The sequence below is a fragment of the Candoia aspera genome, chromosome 10, assembly GCF_035149785.1.
Source record: "Candoia aspera isolate rCanAsp1 chromosome 10, rCanAsp1.hap2, whole genome shotgun sequence".
NCBI classification, from domain to species: Eukaryota; Metazoa; Chordata; class Lepidosauria; order Squamata; family Boidae; genus Candoia; species Candoia aspera.
In genome coordinates, this window is record NC_086162.1 from 163,446 (window position 1) to 177,469 (window position 14,024).

Genomic DNA, 14,024 nt, shown 5'->3' on the forward strand with positions numbered 1-14,024 from the left:
ACCCACAGGCACTTTGTCTTGCTAGGGCTTGTTGGGCTTGAGTCTGTTGTTCCTCCCTATTCTCAGACTAAGAGGGAAGGATTCCTGCCTCAGCCCTGAAGGGGAAGAAGGGTGTGTGTGTATGTGTGAGTGTGTGTGAGTGTGTACGCGCATGACTGGAGACTCCCTGTCGAGGGAGACCAAGGCAGCAATCTGTTTGCATGGTAGTTTCTCAAAAGAACTGTTCTCCCTTCCTGGGAAATACATTTGGAATGTGACAGAATGGCTTCCAAGACTCTTTAAGCCCATTCATGCTCTGGCTGGTGTCAACTTTGATGGTGTCTAGTCACTCTGTTGTTTGGCAGCCTCATTTCCTTTTACCACTGACCATTCTGAGCATAACTGCCTTTTCCAGTGAGTCTGATCACATGACATGGCCAAAATAAGTAAGGGGGAGTTTTGTGATTTTGTCCACCAGTGATATGTCTGGTTTTATGTCCTCCAAGACTTGCTTATTTGTTAGTTTTGCCAACTAAGGAATGCATAGGAGCCTTCTCTAAAACCACAGCTGGAAAAAGTTGATTTTCTTCCTTTCTAGTTTTTTGTAAGACCTGGCACCCTTAGTTCCAATAATGACCCAACTCATGCACAGTTGAAATATGCAGAATTCAGGTTTAATGAATACAAGTGCACAGAACAAGGAAAAAGCTGCAATTGAAGATTCCTGCCTAAACTCACTCATCAAAACATTCCAAACCCCTGCACTCCCCCCCTTCTGTCTTTTCTCATGCTATTTCCAGCGGTCAGCACTGCCAGTCTCAGATGTCTATGGCAGGATGACCTTGACTCTCTCCTTCCAGCCCAAACACCTTCAGTTCACACTCCTTGCAATTCCCTCCTCCCTTTTTCCTGCTTGACATGCGTTGTCTCATTGATGCAGACAAACATGATCAGATGATTCAGCAACTTCTTTGGTGGTGCTCCCTTTTTGATGTTGCATAATTTAACTCTGATCTTAGCCACCAACAATTCATGATCTGAACTGCAATTGGTAGCTGGATATGTTTTGACAGCGATAACTGAACCGGACCATTGATGGCTGCATAGGACAGTTGATCTGATTGTGGTGCAGTTTATTTAGTGAGGTCCAAGTGTATAAGCAACACTTGTGCTTGGTATTCATGATTCAAAAATGATTTTCATGGCAAAGTTGAACCAAATGATTGCCTGCATCATTCCTCTCCCCAAATCCAAAGCTGCCAGTGATGCCTGTTTCTGCTTGACTGACAACTTTTACATTGAAATCACCCAAATGATGTCTTTTTTGGGCACTTCATAAATATTCTTTAACCCTTATCCCCCTTCAAAATTGATGGAGTTTTTAAAGGTTAATAAAAGAACTCCAAGCAGCTAAGAGCAACATTGCAGAGTAGAAGCATGGACCAAAAGGGAACTTCCACATTAAGCTTAATTACGTTCAGAAATAAATTCAATCTTCACACTGTAGTTAGATGAAGAAAAATAGAGATAGCTTACTTTTATTCAGTAGTTCTGGATACAGGCAGGTTCATAGTAGAAAGCAGTTAATCATCACTGGTTCTTTGTAGACACTTTCTATGTGGAATAGAAATCCTGTGTGCAAGCGAGATGGTAGGGGGAGGAGCTGCATACAGCAGCACCTCCTGCTTGCATGTCTGCCAGCAGGGTAATGGAGATTGTTAATCCCCAAGCCCTAGAAGAAGGAGGAAGTGGAACTCAGGTGACCCATGTGACATCTCACAAGCACAATAGAGATGTGTTTGCTAGAGAGACCCCCTTATGCTTATGAGACAATGCTGAGTTGATCCCTGATAATTCCAACACCCCTCCTCAAGTTAGCATGTCTCAGAGTCCACAAGGTTCAACTTCTTCCACAGTTCTTGGTAACTGCTTCTTGGCAATGGCTTCATGAGAATGTCTGCAGTCATGTTCCTTGTGGGACAATAGTCTAGTCTGACTATTCCTTGCTCTTGCATGTCCTTTACTACATGATACTTAACATCAATATGTTTAGTTCTCCCATTAATCTTTTCTCACTATGAGAGTCTAATGCAACTTTGGTTGTCTTCATAGACCTGAATAGGGGTAGATTCCTCTATTCACATGTCTTCTAGCAGTAGCTTAAGCCATGAAACCTCTTCGCATGCTTCTGCTGCTGACACATACTCTGCCTCTGCGGATGAATGTGCAACTGTAGCTTGCTTACGGCTTCCCCAGCTTACTGTTCCACCCCCATAGAAAAATACATACCCACTAGTGGATTTACCGTCAGTAATGTCTTCTGCCCAATCTGCATCTGTAAACCCCACTAGCCTAGGATTGTCAGTGGCTGGTAGCTTTAGTTTCAGGTGTATAGTGCCCTTTAGGTATCTTCCTACCCGCTTAATACCAGTCCAGTCTCTCTGTGTGGGTGTGCTAGTTTTTCTGCATAGAACGTTTACTGCAGCTGCTATGTCTGGCCTAGTGGTAGTGGCTAGATACAGTAGCTTACCTATGGCACTTTTATAGCCATTGTTCTCAGGCAAAAGTTCACTAGCTTCCTGTTGCTTGTGGAAACCTGTTTCCATTGGTGTTGGCATAGGATTGGCATTTTGCAGTCCTAAGCTCTCCAACAGTTCTAGGATCTTTTGCTTCTGGCTTAGAAGAAAGCTTCCATCTTCTCCCTTCTCGATCTATATCCCTTGATTTCTATTTCTCTGTTTAGTTGGGGTACAATTTCATCAAAGTCCCCTTTGTTATTATGGCAGATCATTAAATCATCCACATAACAAAGTATGTATACCTCCCTGCCATTTCTATGTCTTGTGTATAGACAGGGGTCAGCCTTTTCCTTGAACAAAGCCCTGGTCAAGAAGTATTTGGTTTAGCTTCTTGTTCCATGCTCTGGCTGCTTGCTTCAGGCCATAAATCCCCTTCTGAAGTTTTCAAGAAAGATGCTTTGTATTGGGGTTGGTGAAGCCTGGAGGTTGTTGCATGTACAGTTCCTCCTCTATTTCTCCTTGCAAAAATGCAGTCTTGACATCTAAGTGTTCAACATTCATGTTCCTGGAAGCTGCTAGGCTAAGGAGAATTCTAATAATGGTGTGTTTCACAACAGGAGCAAAACATTCATTGTAGTCTAGGCCATACTTTTGTGAGTAGCCTTTTGCAACTAGTCTGGCTTTGTACCTTTGTAGTTCACCATTCTCATCTTGCTTTGTTTTGAAAACCCACTTACAACCTATGGCTTTCTGGCCTTTCAGTAGTTTAGTCAAAGTCCAAGTTTGGTTCTTATGTAGCACTTCTAGCTCCTCCTGTGCTGCTTTCGTCCACTTGCTGGCTTTCTCTGGTAGCATCTGCAGCACTTCGTTCCATGATGCAGGTTCATTTTATAGCGACGACCTTGTGAGGTAGGTGAGTCTCTCAGCTGGAACTCCTCTGTTGGGTTGTGATGAATGTCTTAGAGTAGGTTCAGGAGCAGCATTTGGTAGTTCACCCCCTTCTGCATCTGCGACCTCATCCTCAGACTCTGGCGGAGTTTCTCCCTGGACTTCTATCTCCCTCTGCGTCGGTGTGGTGGTTACGTCTTTGGGTATTGGGCTGAACATCTCGGGCTGGTAACTGCTACTACTGGTTTCTGTGCAGTCATCATCTTGTCTTTGGGTTCAGGATTCTGTACCCCTTGCTTCCTGGAGCATATCCAATCATGATGCCTTCTTCAGCTCTGGGGTCTAGTTTGGATCTTCTTTCTTTTGGAACGTGGGCATAAGCCTTGGATCCAAATACCTTCAGATGCTTTATGCTTGGTTTGTGATCATGCCAAAGCTCAAAATGTATTAACTTGTTGGTTTTGGTTGGCAGTCTATTTTGTAAGTACATAGCTGTCATGACAGCACCTGTCATGAGAATGTCTGCAGAATGGTTATTGAGATGGCATTTATTCCACAGTAATCTGTACATAGTCTCAGGGAGCCATCCTTCTTTGCCTGGAAAAGCACTGGGGCAGCCAGCAGGGAGTTGGCTGGTTCAATAAAGTCCCTAGCCAGGTTTTTGTCTATGAATTCCCTGAGGACTTTTTTTCTCAGTCTCTGACATAGCGTATAATTTTGGCTTAGGTAGCTTAGCTCCTGAGTCAATTTCTACGGCACAGTCCATTTTTCTGTGAGGCGGTAACTGCTTAGATTTTTTTTCATCAAACACATCAAGAAAATCTGAGTATTCAGCTAGTATGGCTATCATTGCCTCTGGCTTTCCCACAGGTATCTGATTCAGGAGTATTCCCACCACATCCCTCTTTTTAGGTGGTGGGACTGGTGGGTTGCTGACACCATCTTTAAATGTTAACGTTCCCGTCCCTCAGTTTATTTGTGGCTTTCTACTTTTTAGCCACGGGAGCTCCAATATGATTGAATAGTTCGCTATGGGGGCTACAATAAATTGCAGGGTTTCTTTGTGCCCCCCTCAACCTCATGGCTACAGTTTCAGTTTGAAACTCTACGGGGCTGCCATGGGCAATGGAATCATCATCTGGGTAAAAATGGGCTGTTTAAGTCTCTTAGTTTTGAGGCTTAGTGTGTTGATTAGTGCAGGGTGTATTAAGCATTTGGTGCACCCCGACTCTAACATCGCCATCAGGTCGGCTTTGTGGTGTGTTAAGTTTTTTAATTCCACCCTGACTAGCAACGTGGGGCAGTCATCACTCACCAGAGGGTCCTCTCTTTCCTCCTCCTCAGAAGCAGGCGTGTTGTACCCGGGATTTTCCACCTGCTCGCAGGCGCGATTCAAAACAGGTGAAATTCGTTTCCCGCCAGCTTCTGCTCTTCCAGCTTGGAGTCCTCGCTTGACTCCAGCAATGGCCCCGCATCTAGGTCTCTGTGTGCCAGCGTGGTCACTGTGGCTCCTTTGCATTTGGTTGGTGGGGTCTTGGCCGGTTTCATTCATCCCTTGGCTGCCTCTGGTTCTCCGCAGGGACACTGCTGCTTGATGGGTGTCCTTACTGCATGTGAAACAGCTGCCTTTTCTCCAGGTGCAGTCTTTGGGGTCTTCTTTCTCTTGGAACAGCTTTTGCAAAGGGGAACTGGCCCAGAGCCCCAGTATTCCTCCCTGCCACTTGTGCTCTGAGTTGCCTATGAAATTGATACTGGGTATTCTCGGCCTCCCCAGCCAGGCAGATCCATTCTTTTAGAGTGGAGGGATCTCCTCTGCAGAGCGCCCATCTTAGGACCTCCGGCTGCAAGCCCCCCTTGAAGTAATCGATCTTGGTGGTCTCCAACCATTCCATAACTTTCCCTGCCAGGGCTTTGAACTCCATGGCGTACTCTACCACACTTTCCCCCTGCCCCTTGCCTAAGCTGCTGGATGGCTAATTTCGCCCTCATCTTGTCCAGCAGGTCCTTGAACCTCTCCCTCAGGGCTTTCATGAACTCCCTCAAACTGTGTAGCTCAGGGGCCATGGCATCATGCAGCTGCACACACCAATCTGCTGCAGCTCCACGAAGCCTCACGCCGACCTGGCTCACCTTCTTGTATTATGTGGGGAAGCAGGACCCAAATTCTCGCATATAAATGGACATGTTGGTCAAGAAAAATGCCAACTGTCAGGGATCTCCATTGAATTCAACTTGTATCTCCTTTGAAGTCCCCAGAGGTGCTGCCTCGCCTGCGGTTAGTCACCCCAACTCTTCTTGGCTTTCCACATGGCCTCCGCTCCTTCGTCACCTCACCGAGTGGGGTTATGGTGTGGCATCTCCCTCACTGGTCTGGCGTTGCCACCCTGGAGAGTTGGGTCAAAATTTCCACCAGGGGATATGCCATAGTGTTAAGGGTTTTCGACACATGCTGCATCACCTCCTCCATGGCAGACATCCTCGCCTCCAACCCACAAATCACTTGCAGGACCCCAGTGTCTGTCGCAGTTCCATGAGACCCCGGGCTCAACACCCTCACGTGTGCCTCCAGGGGTGGAGGTGCTCTCCCCTCCACCTCCTTGGTGCCCAACTGTGAAGGTCCCATCAGTGGTTCTTCCAGTATTGCATCTGGAGTCTCGGGTTCTCTCATGAAGTCGAGGGTAAGGAGTGCACTCTCCAGCTTGGTAGTGTTGAGCCAGGTTTCCGTTTTGCACTCACTTTCCCTGCTCCTGGAGCTCCCTTCAGACTACCTTCTCTTCTTCCTCCTTGGCGTACAGCACCGTCCTCTCAGTGGAGTTTGGGGGCAATGGCTGCTTCGCCTTAGTTCTTCCATGTTTCGGCATTATTTTGTCAACTCTCAACTGAGTTACTTTCCCAGGAAGAGTTCTCGAACACAATGGATTTGCAGCTTAATGTCAGCACTAGACCATTCGAGCATTCACACAATGACAGTCAGGAGCCGAGAATTCTTTAACTGTTTAATGAAGCGAAATGACTAGGACAGAGGTAAAGCTGCAAATGGAAAATTCCCGCTAAAACTTACATTTAAAACTACATTCCCTTGATTTCCTTCCTTTCCCACAAAAGTATGTCACCCCCCTTTCCCATCCAGGTGTCATGTTCACTGATTCAATGTAGTTTATACATCGTAACATTTCACATGCCATGGCGCTGATGCACGTTTCTGTTGGGAGGGAGCTGCTGTGAAACCTTGTACCAAGCTCTGTATGTGAAATCAGGACAATGGAATGTGTTTGGGTTATTTTCTCTGCTCAAGGACTTTTCCCACAGACCATCAGAAACTGTTAAGAGCACCTGGGAGTGTGGACTTGAGAAGATTCTACGGGGGGAGGGATTTCATTTGCACCGAGGGTTTTTAGTTTGAATTTGGCGCACTTTCATCATTCTCAGCTTTCTCTGTGATCCTGCATACTATTCTTTAATAAATCAGATATCTTTGAATTCCTACTCATGAGTCTGATGGTGTTTTAGAATAGGCAACCATTACACTAGGTGGTGTTGCTAGTGTATCTCTACTGACTGGCCTTGATGTGAACCATCATAAATCTGTAGCCATAATAATGCAATTCACACTCCAACTCAACATCCCCTCCCATCCAGTGACAGAGTCTACCTCATTGATAAGGAAGTGATGGAAGATGCTCCGATAAGGGATTCTGTGAACCTTTTGATCGGAGGAATCTGACACCGCCTTTCCCTTTGTTTGGGTATGGCTGGTCTTGTTGCTTTACCTTTGATGCAAGTTACACACTTTGATTGACATTTCTCATGGTTACTTAGTTCAAGGTTACTTAGTTCTTACCATGTCTTTATTCTTCATTCTCAAAATTGCAAAACGCCTGTGCCAGGTGGTAGCACTGTTGTCCTCCTTTTGCTGGTGACAGGCAAGGTTGACATCTGGTGGTGGCTGCGTATAGTTCACCTGGTAGATGCCATCTTTCTGGAAAGCTGTAACATAAGACTCACCCCCACTGGTGACTTCACACATTCCATTGGCATTAAAGATCACATTGAAACCCTTGCTGTTCAATGTTGGGACACTTAGCAGGTTTGCAGCCAATTGTGGCACATAATAAACTTCTGTTGCAATGAGATCTTTGCATCCACCTTTATTGAAATATCTCAGTGGTATGTTCCCTCTGCCTTGGATCGAGATCATTTTTCCATTGGCTAGAGTTATGCTTCCCTCTGACCTTTCATTAAGCTCAGAGAAATCATTGTTTCCACAAAATGTTTGCTTGCTCCTGAATCGATCATACATCGCTTGGAGAATTCATTGGTATCAGCTCCAAAAACAGTTTCAGCTTTAAAAACTGTGTGTACAGCTGTTTTGCCTTTTGAGGTTTTCTCTTTTGAAAAGTCCTTCTTGTCTCTATTCCTGCAAAATTTGGCAAAATGCCCTGGCTTGTTGCAGGCATGACACAGGCATGAGCTTTTTGTCTAGTTGATGAGCAGTTAATAGTTTCTGCTCATGTTTGCCCTTCACTGCCATGTAACCTATGTCCTTGCTAGGTCCCTTATTGAAATGCAGATACTGCTGTCTGTGATTCTCTGACCTAATGGCTCCTAGCAATTGTGAATTTTTTTTCCCTTCCAGATTTTCAGTGGCAGCAAAAGAATGGAATCTTTCTGGTAGTGTGCTCAGCAGAAAAGACATTTTCAATTTTTCACTCATAAAATTTGGGACTGTGCTGAGTTGGTCAAAAATACCTTGCAATTTTAATTGTTGTTGTTGTTTATTCGTTTAGTCGCTTCCGACTCTTCGTGACTTCATGGACCAGCCCACGCCAGAGCTTCTTGTCGGTCGTCAACACCCCCAGCTCCCTCAGGGACGATTCCGTCACCTCTAGAATATCATCCATCCACCTTGCCCTTGGTCGGCCCCTCTTCCTTTTGCCTTCCACTCTCCCTAGCATCAGCATCTTCTCCAGGGTGTCCTGTCTTCTCATTATGTGGCCAAAGTATTTCAGTTTTGCCTTTAATATCATTCCCTCAAGTGAGCAGTCTGGCTTTATTTCCTGGAGGATGGACTGGTTGGATCTTCTTGCAGTCCAAGGCACTCTCAGAATTTTCCTCCAACACCACAGTTCAAAAGCATCGATCTTCCTTCACTCAGCCTTCCTTATGGTCCAGCTCTCACAGCCATATGTTACTACGGGGAACACCATTGCTTTAACTATGCGGACCTTTGTTGTCAGTGTGATGTCTCTGCTCTTAACTATTTTATCGAGATTTTTCATTGCTCTTCTTCCAAGGATTAAGCATCTTCTGATTTCCTGACTGCAGTCAGCATCTGCAGTAATCTTCGCACCTAGGAATACAAAGTCTTTCACTGCTTCTACATTTTCTCCCTCTATTTGCCAGTTATCAATCAAGCTGGTTGCCATAATCTTGGTTTTTTTGAGGTTTAGCTGCAAACCAGCTTTTGCACTTTCTTCTTTCACCTTCATCATAAGGCTCCTCAGTTCCTCTTCGCTTTCAGCCATCAAAGTGGTATCATCTGCATATCTGAGATTGTTAATGTTTCTTCCAGAGATTTTAACTCCAGCCTTGGATTCCTCAAGGCCAGCTTGTCGCATGATGTGTTCTGCGTACAAGTTGAATAGGTAGGGTGAGAGGATACAGCCCTGCCGTACTCCTTTCCCAATCTTAAACCAGTCTGTTGTTCCGTGGTCTGTTCTTACTGTTGCTACTTGGTCGTTATACAGATTCTTCAGGAGGCATACAAGATGACTTGGTATCCCCATACCACTAAGAACTTGCCACAATTTGTTATGGTCCACACAGTCAAAGGCTTTAGAATAGTCAATAAAACAGAAATAGATGTTCAGATGTTTTTCTGAAACTCCGTGGCTTTTTCCATTATCCAGCGGATATTGGCAATTTGGTCTCTAGTTCGTCTGCCTTTTCTAAACCCAGCTTGTACATCTGGCAATTCTCGCTCCATGAACTGCTGAAGTCTACCTTGCAGGATCTTGAGCATTACCTTACTGGCATGTGAAATGAGTGCCACTGTTCGATAGTTTGAACATTCTTTAGTGTTTCCCTTTTTTGGTATGGGGATATAAGTTGATTTTTTCCAGTCTGATGGCCATTCTTGTGTTTTCCAAATTTGCTGGCATATAGCATGCATTACCTTGACAGCATCATCTTGCAAGATTTTGAACAGTTCAGCTGGGATGCCGTCGTCTCCTGTTGCCTTGTTATTAGCAATGCTTCTTAAGGCCCATTCAACCTCACTCTTCAGGATGTCTGGCTCTAGCTCACTGACCACACCATCAAAGCTATCCCCGATATTGTTATCCTTCCTATACAGGTCTTCTGTATATTCTTGCCACCTTTTCTTGATCTCTTCTTCTTCTGTTAGGTCCTTGCCATCTTTGTTTTTGATCATACCCATTTTGGCCTGGAATTTACCTCCGATGTTTCTAATTTTCTGGAAGAGGTCTCTTGTCCTTCCTATTCTATTGTCTTCTTCCACTTCCGCGCATTGCTTGTTTAAAAATAATTCCTTATGTCTTCTGGCTAACCTCTGGAATTTTGCATTTAATTGGGCATATCTCCCCCTATCACTGTTGCCTTTTGCTTTCCTTCTTTCTTGGGCTACTTCTAGTGTCTCAGCAGACAGCCATTTTGCCTTCTTGGTTTTCTCTTTCTTTGGGATGTATTTTGTTGCTGCCTCCTGAACAATGCTGCCAACTTCTGTCCAGAGTTCTTCCGGGACCCTATCTACTAAGTCCAGTCCCTTAAATCTATTCTTCACCTCCACTGCATATTCCTTAGGAATATTAGTGAGCTCATATCTAGCTGATCTGTGGGTCTTCCCTAATCTCTTTAGTCTGATCCTAAATTGTGCAAGAAGAAGTTCGTGATCTGAACTACAGTCAGCTCCAGGTCTTGTTTTTACCGACTGTACAGATGTCCGCCACCTTTGGCTGCAAAGGATGTAATCAATCTGATTTCGGTGTTGTCCATCTGGTGAAGTCCATGTATAAAGCCGTCTCTTAGGTTGTTGGAAGAGAGTGTTTGTTATGCAGAGTGAATTGTCTTGGCAAAATTCTATCAGCCTATGTCCTGCTTCATTTTGTTCTCCCAGGCCATACTTACCTGTAATTCGAGGTGTCATTTGACTGCCCACCTTAGCATTCCAGTCTCCTGTGATGAAAATAACATCTCTTTTAGGCGTGTTGTCCAGTAGGTGCTGCAGATCCTCATAGAACTGCTCTACTTCAGCTTCTTCAGCATTTGTGGTTGGGGCGTATATTTGGATCACTGTGATGTTAGATGGCTTGCCCTGAATTCGAATTGAGATCATTCTGTCGTTTTTTGGTTGTATCCAAGCACTGCTTTAGCCACTTTACTATTAATTATGAAGGCTACTCCATTTCTTCTGTGGTCCTCTTGTCCACAGTAGTAAATCTGGTGGTCATTTGATGTGAAGTGGCCCATTCCAGTCCATTTCAGTTCACTGACGCCCAGAATGTCTATCTTTAATCTTGACATCTCACCAATAACCACATCCAATTTGCCCTGGCTCATAGATCTTACATTCCAGGTTCCAATGGTGTGTTGATCCTTAGAACATCGGATTCGCCATTCACCACCAGCACCGTCGGCCGCTAGCCGTCCTTTCGGCTTTGAGCTAGCTGCGTCATCACGTCTGGGGCTAGTTGAGCTCATCCTCTGTTCCTCCCCAGTAGCATTTTGACCATCTTCCGACCTGGGGGTCTCATCTTCCGATGGTATACCGACATATCTCTGGTTGTACTGATCCATTTAGTTTTCACGGCAAGAATACTGGGGTGGGTTGCCATTACCTTCCCCAGGGATCGCATTTAGTCTGACCTCTCTGTCATGACCTTCCCGTCTGGGGTGGCCCTTCACGGTTTAGCTCATGGCATCATTGAGGTGCTCAAGCTCCAGCACCACGACAAGGTAACGATCCTTTGCTGAAGGCAATTTTAATAGATGCTGATTAATATCTCCATTATTTTCCAAATGGCACATATGCAGTTCCCTTAGTAGAGAAATTACTTTTTGATTGTCATTTTCTGAATAAAGTGTGCATAGATTCTCAATCATTTCTTTAGCAGTAGAAATATTTTTAATCTCTGCGAATCTATGATCTGACCTGGCAATGAGAATCTTGGCTCATTTGTCCTTTTCGGCCCATTGTCTACTGGCTTCCTCATTATCCTGTGGATTTGGCTGAGGTGACTTCAAAACATGTAAGCATTCTTCAAAGTCCAATTGCATTTTTAGTCTAAATAGCCATGCTGAATAATTATCTTCAGTCAGCCTAGGAATGGGGGGAACCCCTTCCCCCTTCTCCTCCATTGTTAGAGAGAGAAGGGAAAAAAAAACTTTCTGAACTAGCCTTTAAAAAAAAAGTGCAAGTGGCTTTCCTTTTTGGATTAAACTGGTTCCATTCTGGATTAAACTGGGCCCGTGACCCTATGTTGGAGTCTGGGATATGAGTAACAGAACTCCAGGCAGCATTTTTAGCAATTGTAGCAGAGTAGTAGCATCCCAGAAAAAAAAAAGGACTTGCACAGAAAAGGCTTGATTTGTGTTCAGAAAAATAAAACAGTCTTCACACATTGGTTAGTGTAAAAAAAAACAAAGTAAAGATTGCTTACATTTTATTTTGTAGATCTTGGTTACAAGTAGGGACAGATTAACATTGAAGAAAGAAAAGAACTCTGGTGCATGCATGCAAGGTACTTTCAGACCAGAGCCACATCGCCATGTGGCTCTGCTGCATGCATGTCTGCTCAGGAGGAAACAAAATGGAGAACTGGCTACAAGGGGCCCAGAGAGAAGGAGAAAACAGGAAGTCAGGTGACCGGCACTCCCCACAAACACAGCAGAGACACACTTCATAATAAAAGTCACATTTCAGAAGAAGAGTCCCTCCCCTTTATGTTTGTGAGACGCATAGTTGAAACCTGATTTTCCCAACAAGCAATAGAAATATTTTTAATATCTGCTAAACTGTGATCTGGAAGAGACCTAGCATTGAGAATTTTAGCTCTCTTGTCCTTTTTCTTCCACTGGTTTTTGGCTTCCCTCCCCCCATCCTCTGGTTTAGGTTCAGGTAAATCCAGAGCATCTAAACAATCTTCAAAATCTAGCTGCATCCTCAATATGAATAGCCATGCTGAGTAATTATCCTCAGTCAATCTTGGTATGGGGAAAACTCCCTCCTCTTTCTCCATTGTTCAGAGAGAAGAAAAAAAAACTTTTCTGAACTTTGCCTTTTAAATGTGCAAGCAGCTTTCTTTTTGGTTATGAGGCCAAAGCCTTTTCAAAATTCAGTTCTTGGTCAGCATACTGGACTCTGCTCGGTTGCACTGCTCTGTACTGGTCTGTACTGGTCCCATAACCCTTGATGGAGTTTTTAAAGGTTAATAAAAGAACTCCAAGCAGCAAACAGCAATCTTGCAGAGTAGAAGCATGAACCAAAAAAGGAACTTGCATGTTAAGCTTAATTACGTTCAGAAATAAATTCAATCTTCACACTGTAGTTAGATGAAGAAAAATAGAGATAGCTTACTTTTATTTAGTAGATTGGATACAGGTAGGTTCTGTTAGGACAGGTTCACAGTAAAAAGCAGTTAATCATCACTGGTTCTTTATAGACACATTCTATGTGGAATAGAATCTGTGTGCAAACGATATGGTAGGGGGAGGAACTGCATACAGCAGCACCTCCTGCTTGCATGTCTGCCAGCAGGGTAATGGAGATCGTTAATCCCCAAGCCCTAGAAGGAGGAGGAAGTGGAACTCAGGTGACCCATGTGACATCTCACAAGAACAATAGAGATGTGTTTGCTAGAGAGACCCCCTTATGCTTATGAGACAATGCTGAGTTGATCCCTGATAATTCCAACAACAATAAACCAGAGCACTTACATATCCCCACAATGTGCACAGAGCTTTTTTCTTAAAAAGATCAAACAGCCCAACTGCCCCCCTCAAAAACTCTGACTTCTCTTTAGGAAACCTCCCATACATAATAACCCCTTCTTTTTCATGGTATTCCTCCAGAAAATCAGTTTCACTTGTGGCTTGCAAATGTCTCCCTTAAATTTCTCCAACTCCACTATCTGATCTTCATCCAGCATTTTAACAGAAATCCCAATCTCACTCTTAGAAGAAACTTTTCTGCCACTGTTGAATTCTTCAATTTCATCCATGACATCCCCAACCAGTTGACACATTTTGGACCTCATATTTTCCACAATGCCCTGAATGTCTTGCATAAAAACTTGGTAGGAGTCAGAAAGAACCTGTTTAAAATCTTGGTTGAAGTCAGAGAAAATCTGTTGAAAATCTTCCATGTCTCACACAGTAGATTATGGCACCCCCTAGGAGCTTAATCAGTGAAAATCAAAGATATGGAATAGTTCCAAAATGTTACACAAGTGAAAGTGAGATATGCAGACAGTTCCCAAGGAAAAGTAGAAATAGAAAGCTGAAGGTTCAAATCAGCCAATTCAACATGTAGGAAAATGTATTTATTTATTTATTTCTCAAATTTCTAGCACTGCCCATCTCCCCCCGAAATATCTTCAAATTTAGTACAAAAATAATAAC

The 14,024-nt window shown here is 44.0% G+C and overlaps 1 protein-coding gene across 1 annotated transcript in view; it reads left to right on the plus strand.

Annotated features, from left to right (window-relative positions):
* MYCBP (MYC binding protein) overlaps positions 1-2,595 on the plus strand; it is a 116,368-nt gene extending 113,773 nt beyond the window's left edge. Inside the window, exon 6 of the mRNA XM_063312208.1 lies at positions 2,586-2,595. The gene's annotated coding sequence lies outside the window, so the exon portion shown is untranslated. The remainder of the gene's footprint in view (positions 1-2,585) is intronic.
* Positions 2,596-14,024: the final 11,429 nt, after the last annotated feature.